This window comes from Giraffa tippelskirchi, chromosome 10 (assembly GCF_054371585.1).
Source record: "Giraffa tippelskirchi isolate mGirTip1 chromosome 10, T2T-mGirTip1v1.2.pri, whole genome shotgun sequence".
Classification (NCBI taxonomy): domain Eukaryota; kingdom Metazoa; phylum Chordata; class Mammalia; order Artiodactyla; family Giraffidae; genus Giraffa; species Giraffa tippelskirchi.
The window spans coordinates 32,456,208-32,475,559 of NC_137284.1; the positions used below are offsets into that span (position 1 = coordinate 32,456,208).

The 19,352-nt window shown below is 36.6% G+C and overlaps 1 long non-coding RNA gene across 1 annotated transcript in view; it reads right to left on the reverse strand.

Annotated features, from left to right (window-relative positions):
- LOC145524754 (uncharacterized) overlaps positions 1-19,352 on the reverse strand; it is a 464,757-nt gene that overhangs the window by 6,337 nt on the left and 439,068 nt on the right. The window contains exon 6 of the long non-coding RNA XR_014067803.1: positions 17,286-17,408. This is a non-coding gene — a long non-coding RNA (uncharacterized LOC145524754). The remainder of the gene's footprint in view (positions 1-17,285; positions 17,409-19,352) is intronic.

The window sequence follows — 19,352 nt, forward strand, 5'->3', positions numbered from 1 at the left end:
TTGAGAACATCCCCTGGAGAAGGAAATTAGAATACACCCCCTACCCCATAAAGAAGATAGATAGATCTGCGATAAAATGAATGATATGCTATTAGGACTGTACAAAATGGTATTATAGAAAAAAACACATCTTTGGGAATAGAGAGGAAACCCTTCTTTCCCTAACACACACAAACATGCACACTATCCATATTTGTCTAGTTTAGAAAGGCTTTTTGAAGAAGGTGTTCCTCAAGCTGTGTCTTAAAGAAGGAGAAGACAACTAAATCACAGGGACATGGAGAGAGAGAATGAAGAGGTGACTGAGAGGAAAGGTAGACATTTATTGGGCAAATTTTGAGGCTACTGCGCTACTAACCCCTTTTGAACACAATAACTTTTGTAAATGTTGATCATTACAGATATATATCTTTCATTATTGTGAAGTACTCTACAAAGAATCAAAAGCACTAAATGGTGATGTCAGAACTGGAAATCTACTCCACTGTAAACTCTCTTCTATTTTTCCTAATATTAATGTTTCCCTCCTCGATTCTGCTACATCCTTCTTCCTGCAGACATGCAGTAAGAAATAAATATAAAAAATTTAATTTTTTTCTAGCATTAGGAATGAAATTATAATTTTCCATACATATTTTCTTGTTTTTCTTTAAGAACCAAGGAAAACATTTACATAAAGATTAGTCATGCCTAAGGACAAAGGGACTGTAATGGTGACAACTGGCCATTTCTTAATCAGATCTAGAACCTAGCCAGTCATTTCCTTTATGAAAAAAAAATTACTAAGCACAAAAAAAATTCTCAAACTTCAAATCAGGATATCATGTAGTAAAAGGGACAGCCAAGGAAATATTCTCAGTGAATTTCAACAATGAACAAAGGTGATCTGAGGAAACACTTTATATGAGTATTAGGGTACAACTGTGATCATTTTACATGTTATCAAAGTAATGTTCAAAATCCTTCAAGCTAGGCTTCAACAGCATGTGAACTGAGAACTTACATATATAAAAGCTGGATTTAGAAAAGGTAGAGGAATCAGAGATCAAATGGCCAACATCTGTTTGATCATAGAAAAAGCAAAAGAATTCCAGAAAAACATCTACTTCTGCTTCATTGACTATGCCAAAGCCTTTGACTGTGTGGATAACAACGAACTGTGGAAAATTCTTAAAGATATGGGAATACCAGACCATCTTACCTGCCTCCTGAGAAACCTGTATGCAGGTCAAGAAGAAATAGAGTCAAACATAGAACAATGAACTGGTTCAAAATTGGGAAAGGAGTATGACAAGGCTCTATATTGTCACTCTGCTTATTTAACTTATATGCAGAGTAAATCATGTGAAATGCCAAGCTGGATGAAGCACAAGCTGAAATCAAGATTGCCAGGAGAAATATCAATAACCTTAGATATGCAGATGACACCACTAAAGGCAGAAAGCAAAGAGGAAATAAAGATCCTCTTGAGGAAGGTGAAAGAGGAGACTGAAAAAGCTGGCTTAAAACTCAGTATTCAAAAATTAAGATTATGGCATCCAGTTTCATGACTTCATGGCAAATAGATGGGGGAAAAATGGAAACAGTGACAGATTTTATCTTGGGGTCCAAAGTCACTGGGGATGGTGACTGCAACTATGAAATTAAAACACACTTGCTCCTTGGAAGAAAAGCTATGACAAATCTAGATAGCATATTAAAAAGCAGAGACATCACTTTACCAACAAAAGTTTGTATAGTCAAAGCTATGGTTTTCCAATAATCATGTATGAATGTGAGAGTTGGACCATAAAGAAGGCTGAACAATGAAGAATTGATGCTTTGGAACTGTGGTGCTAGACAAAACTCTTGATTCCTTTGAACAGCAAGGAGATCAAACTAGTCAATCCTCAAGGAAATCAACCCTGAATATTCACTGGAAGGACTGATGTTGAACTTGAAGCTCCAATACTTTGGCCATATGGTGCAAAGAGCTGACTCTTTGGAAAAGACCCTTATGCTGGGAAAGATTGGAGGCAGGAAGAAAAGGGGACAATAGAGGATGAGGTGGTTGGATGGCATCACTGACTCAATGGACATGAGTTTTGAGCAAACTCTGGGAAATAGTGAAAGTCGGGAAAGCCTAGTGTGCTGCAGTTGATGGTGTTGCAAAAAGTAAGACAAGACTAAGTGACTGAACAACGAGAAGGGCATCATGGAGCAGGTGCTATTTAAGATGGATTTTGAGTCTTCCCTAGTGGCTCAGGTGGTAAAGCATCTGCCTGCCATGCAGGAGACCCAGGTTCAATCCCTGAGTCAGGATGATCCCCTGGAGGAGGGAATGGTAACCCACTCCAGTGTTCTGGCCTGGAGAATCCCATAGACAGAGGAGCCTGGTGGGCTACAGTCCATGGGGTTGCAAAGAGTAGGACAAGAATAAGTGACTAACACTTTCACCTGAGGTACAAGTAGGCATTTTTTTTTCTAATTTGAAGAAGAAATTTACATATTCCAATTGAATTAACCTCATCAATAAAGAGAGCTGAGTGTTTTGAGTGAGGGACACTCTGTGCTTGCAGTTCAGAGCAGGTGTGGTAGGAAGTAGCATATGTGACAACAGAGGAAGACACAGCAAGATCGAGAACATCCTAAATGCTATCCAGGTGCTATCCTATATTACCCAGATGAGACAGCATCCTAAATGCTGTCTTAGGTGAGCTGGATTTTGTCTTGCTGCCTATGGAGAGTTGTGAAGGTTTTAAGCAAAATATTGCTATGATCAGATCTATACTGGGGTGAAGGGGATGGAAGGGCGGTCAGAGGACAGTTAGGAACCTAATTAAAAGGAATAATGTGTCTATGAAAATGGAGAAGAAACGAGAGATGGAAGATTACTTCACTCAAGGTCAGCCATGATTCTGATGCTGAGAAGCTCAGAGTCTGATAGGGAGGAAAGACATTTTTATAGGAATGACTCTGCTGCTATGCACTATCTGATTGTTTTCTCCCTGGTATTACAGATGTTGAGCAGAGATAGGTTACTCCAAAGACTATGCAGAAAGATATGACGATGGCCTCATTTCTCCCTAGCCCAACGGATCGGGGTCGTTAATGGGATGTACTGGGTGGCTGGCTCCCAGGGGGGCAGAACTAAGTAAAGGACCTTCACAAAGGATAGCTGTACTTCCTCTTTCTCTCTCTCTCCACACACACACATACTCACTCACTCACTCACTCTACAGTACGTCTATAACTGTTTCAGCACAGTCTGAAAAGAATATTTGATTCATATCTTGATTCTACATTTATAAACTTAAGAGACCAACAGTGAGTTAACCCATCTTTCTGAGCCCTTATTTTTTCTCACTTATAAAATATGGTGATAATACCTTTCTATCAATATTGCTGTGAGGATTTTAAAACACTATTTATTTGATAACCCCCTGGTGCAATCTAACAGATAGTAAGTACTCAGTATGTTTTCGTTTCTGATTTCCTTCACCCTCCTGGGGAAAATCTTATAGATTTTTTGTCACAAATACCAAGGAAATATTTTTTTTTTCTACTTATGACAGGAAAGGTTAGAAATATAGCTGTTGGATACTATATTCTTTTATTGCACACATAAGACTGACGGTGAATCCTTTCTAGTGCCAGCCAGGTACTGTGGTTAACCTTGGAGACAAATGAACAGCTAGAAAAAAAAGGGGTGGCATCCTCAAACAACTCACAGTCAACTAAAGGAAAGGAGATAAATAATCACAGAGCACTAGGTATCAAAATAGAATAGAAATTCAGAATAAGAATTTCTTACAAAATCTCCACCGGGTATACAACATTCATTAATACATCCAGAAAACCTGTTGCTAGAGGATACTTAAGTAGTGGATGAATTCATACTAAATATTTGATGCAGTTCAGCACCACTGAGAAATTCAGCCAGTGTGAAAGAAGTATTTGCAGACCAGAGAGTATAAATAAATTCCATTAACAACAAGTAAAACTGCATTTGAAAAACAGGAAAGTACTGTGATCTGAGAGACAGGTATTATTTTTTCTAGCTTAATTTGTTTCTTTATTTTGTCTGTCTTTTTCCAGGATTAAGACTGACTTCTTTTTGCTTCCTCTTAGCTTTGAAGTATATGTATAGGGGCTGCAGACTTAATAAAAATAATATTTTCAATAATATATGCTCTCTCAGATAGTCAGAACTCTCTCAGTAAAATATATATGAGAACATTCCTTCCAGCCACTAGCTGTGATTCATTTATTACCCAGTTGGCCAGGGTTCTTGGAAAAGAGAATGGTCATTTCTTTCAAAATCTACTCCCACAATTCTCCAAGTTTTACCTGTTTTGCTGGTTATAATGCCAATCAGAACTTACAAGATACTTCTCTTTCTTCTTTCCTTCCACTCCCTATTCCTATTCTGTCTGCTCTCTTGACTCAGTTGTTATTTTGTTGTATTAAAAGCAGAACAAATATTGCTTGGAAGTTTTGAAGTAAAATTCTTAGAAGGGGATTGAATGTTGTTGCTTATTTATAGCTACTATCAAGTCTTCTCAAGTAATTCTCCTTCGATGTGACAGATATAACTCCAAAGGATTTTAAGAAAATTCAAATTTTCAACTGCCCTTATATATTGATACAATACTATCAAGAATCTCACTGTGAGCCTTCCATTCTGCCATAAATAATAAGCGTGCACTCAACAGAAAACAGAAAAGAAGAAAAGAAAATCTTGGAGGAGTCTGTAGTACTTTCTAAGGCCACAGTGTGGTTTCCAATGTTACCAAAAGCTAAACCAAGGCAATCTCAAGACAGGAAGTAAGAATCTGACAGTAAGAATTAGGAATTGACAATAAGTCAGTTTGCTTTAATTTAACTAGAATTAGAATTAATGACAGAGGTGAAAAAATAAGTAGGGACTTGGAAATAAAGATCTCTATCCTTTGGATGTAGAAAGATAGAAAGATATCATTCAATACTTACAATCAGAAATATGCTAATTGGCATTTAAGGATAAATACATATGGGATGAATACTTTGAATGTCACTACCACTTTGGATTAATAGTATTACTATTATGAAAAAAGACATGTGATCCATAGTTTCAAGTAGGGAAAACCTCTGTGTTTTGATTGAAAAATGTTAGAAATAAGAAAGTTTTTTTTTACCTCCTTAGTATTCATTATATTCCTTTTATCAGATTCTTGTGTAAACCAACTTTCTGAGATATTTGTACAAGCCTCAAGTAAAATATTCTAAATTAAAATTATGTAGCATAAAGCTGAAAGGAGATTTTTAGCCTAATCCTTAATTTTACATATAAGGGCATTGAGATTTAGAGAAATGAAGTAAGGTTACCAAGGTCATGGAGAGAGTCAGTGGCAAAACCAGAAGAGAAATGGACCTAATTTCACCACTGCAAAAAGATACTGAAGTCTTGGAAAGCTCTTTTGTCTACACATCCTGCCTGCTTCTGTGACATACACCCTATCCTCCTCCTTCTTCCCTCACCACAGTACATTGCAGAAGGATGTAGTCACTGAAAAAATGAGAGTAAGGAAGCTAAACTAAAACACTCCTGTTACTCTTTGATGCCCAGTTTTACTTAACTCACTCTCCAGGTGAAAGATTAAGGAAAAAAACACTTATATATAGTTAACATAAAACAGTTTTTTGAAATCTGAATTCACAACAAAATATGACGTTTCCAAACAGGTTTTACAGGTCACTGAAAAAATAAGCCTCTAAGGAGCCTTGGCCAATAGACTTGCTTTTCTTATTTTTGTTTCTTTCCTAAATTTTATAGATTGTTAAGTTATTTCTAAGATGGTCTCATAAGAAACGCTTTAGTGGAGTCTGAATCTTTAGAGATAAAATGTTTTAAACCTTATAAAAGAATTTTTCCATCAAAGTTTCTTTTTTTTTTTTTTTTTTGAGTGAGTAGTTAGGTGACACATTAACTCTTTTTCCAAAGGAAAAAGAGTTAATTCCTCTTTTTCCTCTTTGGAAAGACAGGTAGGTGAGTTTGTTAAAGTACGTGTATCAAGGACCAGCTGGAGACACTATGTATGTCATGCATGCCCAACATGTAACAAGGTAGACCTTTAATCACAATCTGCTTGCTGCAAAATCATAAAATAACTTGGGCTCTTGCCTTTATAGCTCTGATAAATATCATCTATTGCTGTAGTTTTTACTTCTGTCTACACATGGAAAAGTCCAGGGACACAGTGCCAGGATAACCTACTAGACATTCATACCCAAGGTTCCTCAAATCCAGTGTGTCTAAATGCACACATTCCCCCCTACCCCAATTTTCCATCTGGTCCTCCCATAGTTTATAACTCAACCAGACATTGTGGAAATTAACAAGCTCTTTACGGATTATACTTTCTTCCAACCACCACTACCTTAGTGTAGGATTTCCTTGCTCTTTATCTGGACTAATGTAAAGATTTTTCAACTTTTCTCCAACCCACACTTATCTTTCTTCATACAGCTATTCTGATACTGATGTAAACTTTTCTTAAGTTAAATCTGTTCACAAACTATGCCAGTTTATAATCATTAATTGGCTTCTTCTTATCATCTGTAGTTTATCTGCCTCATGAAGTAATTGTCATTGCTCTACAAAAAACAAAAGTAAACTCAAAATAAAGTAGGTTTCCTTTGTCCAGTAGATGGGGAAATGTTGTAGATTTAATCTCTTTTAAAAATATTATGTCAAAAGCATTGGAAAATTGAACCATACAGAAACCTAATTGACTCTGATATAAATTTCTCATGACTAGATCTACATATACGCTTAGCCTCTTCTTTTATTGCCTCACTGTTGTGTTTTTGACAACATACTATAGCTTACCCCATATTTGTTGTTTAGTTTCTTTAAAAGACTTTGAGAAAAATACAGTACTCTTAAAAGCAGGGACTATACTTTCTGCATCTCTTTATCTCCATAGCCTATAATGCCTGTTATACAGTTGATTCTCAATAAATGTGTGATGACAGAATTCGTGAATGGATGATAAACTCCTTCACAGGTAGACTGTCATTTTGTTTTACTTTAGGTAATGGGGCCGAAAAGCTCTACAACCTAAGTTTGTTTAAAGGAACAGTCAATATAGAGTGACAATAGCAAGTGTCTACGGCTTTCTGTTCTGTATTCATTACTTGCCTAAGGGAATATTGACTCTTCACACCTGAGGTTTCCAGTAATGAATGGATCCACAAGCCTTGAGGAAGTCATATTTGGAGCCTTTCCTTTGGAAAAAATAAAAAAGGGGAGATAATTCAAGTCTAGTCTTAAACTTTACTCTCTGGAGAATTTTCCTCTGCTTCCTCCTACTACTTTTTTTTTTAATTCAAAGATATAAATTCATCATTTGAGAATATTTCATATTTCATAGTATTCAAAATAATTTCTTAAACTAAAGGGATTTTTTTTCTTTGTATTTTTCATATAGCTCTTGGGGTCTTTTAAGATTATTTATTACTTATGGGATGAGAATGGCAAAGATGACTATGGGTCAGTTAGGATCAGAACAGTCCTTCATTGAAAGAGGTCTCTGAAGCCTGGGAAAGATTGCTGCAAATTTCTTTTCATAACACTCATATGGTAAGTTGGTTTCTTAATTAATACAATAAGGTCAAAGTATTGAGACACTTAACACAAATAAGTTGTTTTTTCCCATTACTCTCATTATTATAGTATTCACTTTTTAAAACTTTGGGGAATAGAGTATACATTAGATGTTATAGGCCATAAAACAGACTGCTATTCATGTATTCATGATAACATCTACAAAGTCTTCAAGGAGCCCTCATGGAGAATATTAAAACTGTCTCTCATATAAGCAAGCAATGATTCTGATAAACAGGAGATAAGCATTAAAGAAGCTGCAAATACTGAGGAAAAAAAATAGTAAATAATAATAATAATAATGAATAAACTGCTGAAGTCTAGAACAGCAGAATAGCTAATTTGGGTCAGGGAGGAGCCTGAGTTGGCTATTATATATATTTACAAAGAATTGAAAGTAAAAGGAGGACATTATATGAGTCATAAGAGAACTCTGATATGATTATTAAATGAAGACTTTTTCAGCAGATGATGAATATTCACTTAACTTGCCCATGATTATTAGAGCAGAATGTATTCCTTGGAGTGAGAAAAGTCTATAAAGTTGTCCTCATTGTTTTAGGCAAATTAATATTTGATACAACTGATTTTTTATAAAAGAAGATTAAACTTGCAGGAAAGATGGTTATTAATTTTCACACTTGACTCAATGATTATTTGTTTGCCTCCCTCATACTCAGGGTTACCTATCTAGATTTTAAAAGGATACTACTATTATTACTACTACTCCTCCTAATATTTATACTACAAATATTATTTATGTTTTTATTTCAGACAAGAGGATCCCAGAGGTAGTGATTTTCTGAATGAGCTAACTCAGTGTAAACATTTCTTTTAAAGTAATAACTACTGCTACTTTATTTTACTCTCTCTACTGAGTCATGCACTGCCTAAGTACCCTACAGATATTTCTATTCCTTATGATAATCTTCCATGAGAAGTATTATGAATGAGGCTCATTTATAATTAACCTAAAGCTCAAACTGATTAAGTGGCTTTCACAATGTCATACAACTAGTATGTTCCAGTCTTACTAAAAGTCAATGTTCTACTTTCTAAACAAGATGTACATATTTTTACACTAAGAAATTATCATCCAGCCTCTACCTATGTATTTTCAGGACTGGAAAATGTTCTGTGTACTTTAGTCTCATTAATTGTCAGATATTCTGATCAGCAGTTTCTTTACTGCTAACTAAAATTTCAGCTTCATGTTTGTTAGATTTAATGATTATTTCCAAAGGTTCCACTTCCATAGACAACCTATAATTTCCTATGAGGAGTACTAAAAGACTACAATATTAAATAAAGTAAATAAGAATGCAGCTATTTTGCTTAAATTATGAACTTGAACCAGGCCACGATGCATCTTAGCCCTCACTTATTGGCTCTTCAGACACAGTTACATGGCAGTAGTGTTACATCACAATGTGAAAATTCTGGCGAGACAAACTCCACAAGTTTCTCTCATACTTGGTATATTTGTATGGGTTAATTGACCAATCAAGCCCTTGAGCTTGCAAGTTATTTTAATAGGTCATTTCATCAGACATCTCATCTAATTCTTGAGAACTTTCTAGAAGTGCCTTACAAGTGAATGTAAGTATCTGCATTAACACATGTACCAAAACCATACAGTAATGATTTTCTAATTTTATAGGTGAGGGAGTTGAAACAAATTGCTGCAAGTTGTGCATCTCAGTAGATTTTGTGTATTTAAAACTAGATCTAACTGGTTCTTTCTTGTATAACACATTATCTAACAAAACAAAACATAAGCAAATCAAATTGTTGATTGCTTCTGTTACACAGATTCCTAATGAGAGAAGGTTTTTGTTTTCTAAGTTGATGGTTTTGTTTTTTTCTCTATGTATCAGTGAGTTGGAATGAATCATTGACTGAGTAACTCCTGAGTGTCTCCAGAGAACTCTGAATGTTTGACTGATAAAATCAACATATAATGGATGAGTTTAGAAATATATATAGCCTTCTAGAGGATAACGAATTGTTCCCAAGGCGGAACAAGACTTGACTCATTGATATTAGCTAAGTAAAGAAGAAAAAAAAAATATGTCAAGGGAAAATAAGTTGTCGGCAATTGCAGCTCAGAAAATTGCAGAGGGAGGAAAACCAGTAATAGCAATATACATCCGGACACTGTCCAAGCAAAGAAAAATTGAATCTGGATGATGTGAGTCTTGTTTCAGGAAAAGTCAGTGCTCATCTTCAGTTCAAGCCCCTCGTGTTAGATATGCCCTTTCCTAGGAAGAGGATTATTACTAGGAGTGGTCAAGTTTGAAATCATTGATTTGACCATGTTTCCTTGGAGATATGCTGCTGCTGCTAAGTCACATCAGTCGTGTCTGACTCTGTGTGACCCCATAGACAGCAGCCCACCAGGCTCCCGTCCCTGGGATTCTCTAGGCAAGAACACTGGAGTGGGTTGCCATTTCCTTCTCCAGTGCATGAAAGTGAAAAGTGAAAGTGAAGTCGCTCGGTCGTGTCCGACTCTTCACGACCCCATGGACTGTAGCACACCAGGCTCCTCCCTCCACGGGATTTCCCAGGCAAGAGTACTGGAGTGGGTTGCCATTGCCTTCTCCGTGGAGATACAACTTTAGTTTAAGAAAAAGTCTTTACCAGAATAAAAGCCTCTTCTATACTTCCTTGAAGTCGTTTTCTTTGCACAAAGCTAGCAAGACAGTCCTGGGTACATGGGCTACTGATTTACCTGAATGGGACCAAAGTCAAGCTATCTCTAGGCTTTAGGACAAACTATCTCCTTCACTATGGACAGTATATTCAAAATTATCTGTACTTTGGAATTGAAATAATATGACCCGATATTTAGTAATGGTTTAACTAGAAGACTAGAGTAGACTATTTTGCTTACTATGATGCTAAATTCTACATTGCTACTAGCCTTCTACATTAACTAGAATAGTCAAGATTAGGGTGACAAACAGTTGTTGTTAGTTCAACATAACAGAAATTTGCCGTTCATATTAAAGACTGTTTACAGCTTGGCAGAAGAAGGTGGTGGCAGTATGTATCCATGGATGCATGTGTTACAGTGGTGATCTCATCCCTGCCTTGTCATTCATGAACCAAGACTATGGCAGCTCTGACATCTCCAATTTGTAGCACCCAGTATTGACTTTAGAACCATCTTCTTCCCCAAGTTGAAAGGAGAAAAACTCATAAAGGAACAAATGGAAAGATTTTATAGTTATAATTGGCACACATCACTTTTATTCATATTCTATTAGCTATAACTCAATCGCATGACCAATCTAACTGCAAAGGATGATGGGTAAGGCAGTCTGGCTCTGTGCCCAGGAAGAAGAGGAGAAAAGATTTTGCTAATACCATTCACTGCCAACTATACAAAAGGGTTACTACTTGTGAAGTAGCTAAGACCACAGAAGGAGTATGGGGTTGAGTACATTATTTTCTCAGTTACTCCTCCAGCATTTATTTTCTCCTGTATCTCCCTGTTCTTTCCCCGCTGATAAAATTTAGTAGAAGAGACACATGTTTTGGAGGGGATGATCTGAAATGGAAGGCCAGCTCTTCTACCTTCTAGCTATAAAACCGCATCAAGTTTTAGTTTCCTCATCAGCAAAATGAGGATAATGTCCAGGCTGTTGGAGGCTGGTCTGGAACGAGATCTGATGCTGCGTAATTCTGTATTTTGGATACCTTGTCTCATGATAGAATAATCTGGTCATTAGAAAGTGGGAAATCATGTTTTTGGTCTTGATTGAAAAGAATCACTTGAAATGCCCATTTTTTTTTGTTTGTTTTATTTCTTGATTTTTTTTTCCTTTCATCAGCTTTATTTTGATATACTTTATGTATAATAAAATCAGCAATTTTAAGCATATGATTTAATAAAGTTTGACAAATACATACAGTAGTGAGACAGCAATCATTAAGAGAAAATATTTACATTTATTTCCCAATGCTTCCTTATGCTCCACTGCATTCAGTACCTTACCTTTCCACCTCTGAACCATGACAACTATTGATCTGATTTCTGTCACTATGGCTTTCCTTTTCTAGACTGTCATATTAATAAAATCATAAAGTTTGTTTTTATGCCTGGCCTCTTTTACTTGACAAAATACTTTTGAGATTTATCTATGTTTTGTGCAAAGCAATAGTTCATCCCTTTGTTGCTTAGTAGTATTCTATTGTATAGAAATACCAAGTTTATTTATGAACTCTATTCATAGATTGATGAAAATTTGTGTTATTTTTGAGTCTGCTTAATATGAATGCATCTGCTCTGAACAATGGAGTGTAAGTCTCTGTGTGGACGTAAGTCTTGATTTCTCTTAGGTAAATGCCTATGAATATGCCTGCAGTGTCAGTCTTGCTTTGTATTGATGCTGGCTAATTTATATGTGTTTCTAAATCTGGCTTCCTTTATGATTCCATGTTGGGGAGGAAACTGCTTTGTGCGAAAGGAAATAAATTTTGATCACTGAAATGGGGTAAACCTTTACTTAATATCTTGTTTGGTTTATACGTACAGCAATCTCTAAAGTCTGGTCAAGTCTGATGGAGAAATAGCAATATAATCCCTATACTTAGCTAAGTTTCTTCCATTTACTAAACACTAAGCTATGGTTGTAACAACAGCAATAAGTATTTAAACCTCAAGTATTTAACTCTACTACTTATATATTATCATATCATTTTTTAACATGTAGAAACTAAGATATAAAAATGATTAAACTTGCCCAAGATCATCAGTTAAGGAGGGGTGCAGACTGGAATTCAAATCCAGATCTACCTGATTTCCAATCCCATATATTTCCCATTTGTCTTAGTATGAATATCTTGGACTGGGTGGGTTATATAACAAACATTTCTTTCTCACAGTTCTGGAAACTAGGTAGTCTAAAATCAAGGTGTCAACAGATTTGCTATCTGGTGAGGAATCACTTCCCAGTTCACAGACACACTTCCTTTTACTGTGTCATCACGTGTAGGAAATGGGTAAATGCAATCTCTGGAGTCTTTTTTATAGGGATGTTGATCTCATGCAGAGCCTTCGTGACCTAATCATCTCCTGTAGGCCTTACTTTCAAATATTTTAATATCAGTATTGAGCTTCAAATATGAATCTGCAGGAGACTCATTCAGTCCATAGTATTACTGATCTGTATATTGGAATTTGTAAAACTAAAGGACAACTTTCTGACAATGGATGTCCACTTACAGCTCTGTCTGTAAGAAGAACCACCAGGGTGCCTAGAGGCTCTTCTCTTCCTAACAGGTGTCCTCCACCTGTGACAGAGCACGCAGGACAAGTATTGCCCAGAATTACTTTCTGTATTACATAAAGGTCCATTTGGATCTTTGAGAGTGGTTTTCATAAGATTCTTTCTTAATACAAGATTTAAAAAAAAAAAAAAACACAGATGAACTTGGTGCTTTAAATAAATACTATTATAGTTGTCCTGACATTAGAGAAGTTTCCTAAAAGTTAATCACCACTCGAACAAGGCAAGAGTATGTCTTCCAGTAGACAAACCCCTCAGCAACGAAAAACAAGCCCTAAAACTGCTCTTAATTCCTTTTTTTCCCTTCCTTGTACATATATCATACCAAACCGACTCTCCAACACTTAGCCTCAAGAGCGTTTCAGTATCTAGGCAATGACAAAAAGACAATGATGGGAATACTGTGTATCTTTTAAAGTGTCTGATCTTTATAAAAAATATTAAAATATTTTAGCTATTTTATTTATGCCTTTCATACAAGCCAAAAATAGTGTTTTGTCCATGAAAAGTTCTCCAATAAGTACTTGTTCTAGAGCACAAGGTCAATTTGTCATTTTTTCTTCCATTAATTTGAATGATACCATTCCAGAATTATGCAATTATTTTCTGTCAGTAAGAACCTTTAGTTGCAGCAAATGGCTCAGGGAGAGATTCTGCACAGGTGTAATCTCAAATAGTATCATCAAGTCATTTCATAAAATAGATTCAACTTTAAAATATTCCATTAAGTTATTCAATATATGATTTTTTTATTAAGCAGGGTAGGTGGTCTAAGCAAGCAAGATTAGACTCATTTGACTGGTACTTGAGGCAAAATGGTGAGTATATTATACTTCCCTTATTATTTTATAAGTCAACATTTTTTGCTTCTTTTTCCCTATTCTTTCCTTTCTGGTAAAACTTATCAGAAGAGACACAGTCTTTGGAGAAGGAGGATCTGGGATGCAGGTCAGCTCTTTCACTTTCCATCTACATGATTTCTTCCAATTTAGTCTCCTCATCAGCCAGATAAATAGGATAATGACATTTACTTACAAGGCAGTCATGAGAATTAAGTGGCTGTGTATGCCATTCCCCATGGTTGTAAACATAGAAGGAGAACAAGTTTAAGTGGGGAATAGAAGCTCATTCCTGGGACCAGTAACCATGGGACAGTCATGAAATACCTAAAGATAGCAGACATGCAGGACCCAGCTGAACAGTCAGATCAGAGGCATAGAGACATGAGAGCTATCAGATACGGCTGATTTTGAAATGCAGAAAGTGATAGCTTTGCTCATGGAGTAGATATCGAGACACAAGACTTGGTGGGTAGAGCAGGAACCCAGAACATCAGCTTGTCAGGAATGAGCAGTATTGCCTCACAGGCAATATAGAAGAAGATTCCAGAGAGAAAATACATAAACATGGTCTCTTGCATTTTGGAGAACTGGAGCTGTTGTACTGTGTTACTTTCATGGGGCTTTTGCTCAGATGAAAACACACACACACACACACACACACACACACACTTTGAAAAGCATTGGAAAACACCATGGGAAACCTATAATTGCCTAAACATCTAAGTTTTTGAAGATACTGGTGGCAGCTGGTGGAGCAGCCTTTTCTTCTCCTTTCCAGTTTAGAGGGAAATGCTGCCCATAATGTCTTGCTGGTAGAGGGACTGACCTGAATGCTCTTCTTATAGAAGAGGCTGCTTTGGGAGTAAATGGGAACGAGAGCACCAAGCCTGTCTGTCTGACATTCAAGGCTCCATCCCTTGAATGATCCAGCTTCTCTCCTGACGCCATTCAATGATTCTACTTACTGAGTACTTATCATATAATGTACAGGTTGGGCAATCAGGATAAAAATATAATTGAGAAGCAGTCTTTGCCAATGGAAATTGTACAAACTGGTATAAGATAGAGCCAAGCCAATTTATGAAGATAAAGCAAAAGAGAATGCCTAACACCAACCCTCACCTCAAATTTCTTTCTATTTTCTTACACATTTTCATTCTGTTTCAGGCAATATTTCATTTGCATCTACACTGTGATAAAGGTATGATTATCTCTGTTTGCCAATGAGCAAATCAAGCAATGTTAATTTAATTAGCCTGGGACCACAAAGTCAAAAACCGGTGACAATGAAATATTTGCTGGTTCTTTTCCGTTGCAAAGGCTGGTTCTTCACATGACATCTTATGCTCTCATTGCCATTAAAAATGCAGGAACACTTCATCACAAAATGTTAAATGGGAATGCATTGTCCACCTCTGAAATTCAAGAGAGATAGAGAGTAGGGATCAAGAAGGGAAGACGTCAAGGAGGGAAGGACAAAAGGGAGTGAGAGTGAAATGCAGAAGGAAAGAGGGAGAGAACACATACAGGGAGAGAAGGAAGGAAGAAAGAGGAACTAAGAGATACAGACAATCATGCTTACTTGAGCTTAACAACCCTTCTCAGCCAATAATATTTTAAGAATATTAAAATATTCATCCTCCAGAAAGTGAAAGAAGATTATTACACATTGGGACTTCTTCAAAGGGTGACTAAAATCTGTAACAATTGAGTAAAGTGGAGAAAACTCAAATGGAAAATTAAAGCAAAGATAAAAAGCAGATGGTATTACTAACACAAGGGCTTTGAAACAAACACACAAACAAAAAATACATGTATATATAGAAGAATGGGCTAGGAAATGAAGACAGTTGTTTCCATGGTGTGCAGATGTATAATATAAATGTAAGTGTACACAGATTGAATAATTTGCCTACCCCACCTCTATCTCAGCATCTGCAAAATGTGGTACAAAGATATGGAACCTGGAACCTTCGCTTGAGCCTGGTCCTCACCTCTTATCCCATTATTTGGGAAAACAATTTATATGAATCTCAAGGTCCTCAACCTTAAAACTGAAACAATTAACTTTTCTTCCATATCTATAAAGATTATTTTGATCATTTATCTTAAATAAAATGAATTGAGATAGTAGTGGCATAATGAGTAACAACATGCACTTTGGGGTAAGTCCCCACATTTGAATTCAGGTCCTGCTATTTAATACACAGCAAGCTATTTCACTTCTCTAAGCATTATCCCCTTATCTGCAAAACAGGGTAATAATAGTACCTAACTTATGAGGGGGTTATAAGGATAGTTTGAGAGAATGCGCATCATGTGCCTTGCATAGTACCCAGTAAGCAGCAAGTTTGCAATAAATGCTATTTGATGATCATAATGATGATGATAGCAATGGTGCTCTAGAGACAATGGCAGTGACAAAAATGATGCTTTAGGTGGTGAAGATGTAATGCCATTTTGGAAGCCTTCCCTCCCCGCTTCCTGATCTCTGGAGATAGAAATGCCCTCCTCTATGTCACTATATGATTTTTGAACACACCCCACTATAGATTTGATTACATGTTCCTGTGGCCACTGAATTTTCTGCCTTTCTTTCTTGCTAATCTATGGGCTCCATGAAGTTTTGGGTCTTTTGTGTTTCCTCATTGCCTTGGACACATTAGACTCTCAAGGAATATCTGTAAAACAGTTGAATCAACTGAGATAAATCCAGATAGCACACTGTAAACTCTATAGCAGTATAAGAATGCTCACTAGCCTTACTGTGGTTCTTTATATAGATTTTTGCTCATAGTCAATTATTCTTCCAAATAATAAGTCCTCTGTGTGTTAGGCAGGTGTCCAATATTACCACACTTGTGACTATGAAAACAGCTGCTCTTTGATACAAAAGCAAAGTAGGAAGAAATCAACTGGAAGCTGGAGGCATTTAACACAACATGAAAGATAAAAATTCAAACAATATAAACCTTGCTGATGAAATTATAGTCTTGGAATAATGGCATTAGCATCTCCTGGAGTCTTATGAGAAAAGAAAAATTTCAGGTCCCATCCCAGACCCACAAAATCAGAATCTGCATTTTAAGCAAATCCTCAGGTGATTCCTATACATATTGCATTTGAGAAGACCTGCTCTACATCCTTGGGCACACTCAATGGACAGGAAGGAAGCCTTCTTTTTCTAGACTTTCTTTAAGAAAAGGCATGTGATGATGATGAATGAAACAGATATTTACAGATCACTTATTCTGTACCAAGCTCAGAATAAGTGTTTTGATATGAAATTTACTTTAATCCCCCCAATAGTTTTGTGGAGTTTGTGTTGTTACCATTCTTTTTGTTGATGCTCAGAGAGAGTCAATAATGAGCAAGTGGCAAAGTCTGAACTTGACTTGATGACCTTACTTCAAAGCCAGATTTTATAGGAAGCTTGTAGCCAGCTTATCAAGTCCGACTTTGGTCAACTTGCTCTCAATTCTCCAAAACTCCCTCATAACACCATTACAAACACATCTTTACCTTTATCTGAAGTCCCGGAGCACCACTTTCTTGAAGTCCAGTCTGAATTTGAGCAGAAATGGTTTAAAATTTAAACTTCCCTTAATTGATGTGGAACACTGGGATCACCCAGCATTCATTTACCTAAACAGAAATAATGCTGTTCAGGAGGAAAAGTTTTTCCTCTACCTTTTAGGTTCTTCTGATTGGTCTAAGAGTTAAATTAACATGGGACAGATTAAAAGGACAGAATCAAACAAAATTCTAATAATATGGATACTCGGTAGAAACCCAGGAGAACTGAATAACTCACCCAAATGGCCAAACCCGCCAACTTAAATGCCATCTTCAGCTAAAGACAAAACAGGTTTTGTGAGTAGTGTTTTGGAGCCTAAAATGGGAGAAGGCAATTCACACAAAAATATAGAAGCAACTATGTAGTTTAAAATGTTTTCTGGGCCATGCAGAGACAATGGGACACCAAGTGGCATCCCATTATCATCTCTAATTTCTGCTGAGTATCCCCACCACACCTGACCCATATTCTATGCAGAAAGTCAAAGTAAGTGTTAGTCTCTTAGTCATGACAACTCTTTGTGAGCCCATAAACTATAGCCTGCCAGGCTTTTCTGTCCATGGGATTCTCCAGGCAATAATACTGGAGTGGGTAGCCATTCCCTTCTCCAGGGGATCTTCCCAACCCAGGGATCAAATCAGGGTCTCCTGCATCGCAGGCAGATTCTCTACTGTCTGAGCCACCAGGGAAGCACACATTCTATGCAGAAGTCTCTGGCAATAGGTTTGCTCCTAGAACAGGCCCTTTATCTAAATTTTTAGATAACTAAAGAGGTAAAAGGAAAGACTTCTGAGTCTTTCTGGCCCCTTGGTTGTTTTCAGCTTGAAATAATCCTCATACCAAAGAGACATTTTGAGTTTGTAAGTTCTGCTTCCTTACAAAGGGAAGCAAAGGATCTACATCAAAGAACTGCTAAAAGACTTAACTCCATGTGCACAGAGCACTTGACACAGTCTTTGATGTCTGCTAATTGCTCAACAAATGCTAGGTGCTGCTCCAAATAAATATTTGCAAATACAATATTTAATATAAATAACACCCCCCAAAAAGTCTCCCAAAGTATTACTTACTCACTCCTATGTTCTTATGGATAGCCCTTAATTATTTAATAAACTTGGATATTTTGAGTGCCTCAAGTCAAATACTCTATATCTAATTCCAAACTCATGATTCTCCCCTGTCCTGTCCCACTACAGTTGAGACATCTTTGTCATATTAATTATTACACTGATCGTAATTAATTTTTACTTGCATTGAAGTATGACTTCCTTAATATTAAAGGCTGCATATCACTCATCTTTTGAATTCCTAGCCCCTAGCACAATGCATTGCATGTTGAAAAATTACATGATTTTTATGATATTTGTCTAGGCATGTTTTGTTAACGAAACTTTAGTGAGATCAGAGAAACACCATTTTTAGTTGTCCCAAAAGGATTTGTCATATTTACTTTAGATCTTGAAGTCAGCAACTATACAAACCATTATATTTGGGAAACTAGACTATCCACTTCAGAGTCTGGATTTATTATTAATGATGCTGTATTTATAAAATTCTTTTTTAAGATTGAAAAACAAAGTTCCCACTTGTAGAATATTTCTGGTTTCCAGGCCACAGGTAAATAAAAAGATCCACTGTAAATCTGGCTGTTTGGCATGGAGAAGAGTTAGCATAAGGTAAAGGAGAAGCTGCCATTCTCAGGAGGCACAGTGGTAAAGAATCCAACTGCCGATGCAGGAGATGTAAGAGACTCGGGTTCAATCCCTGAATCAGGAAGATTCCCCTGGAGTAGGAAATGGCAACCCACTCCAGTATTCTTGCCTAGAAAATTCCATGGGCAGAGGAGCCTGGAGGGCTACAGTCCATGGGGTTGCAAAAAGTCAGACACAGTTGAGCACATAGGCAAGCCAGCGAGCCCAAGCACAAGCCATTATGTTAACGGAAATATCAGTTCTTTTGCAAGAAATTCATATCCAACGTTTATTTGATAAGGATTATAGTTTGCTTATTTG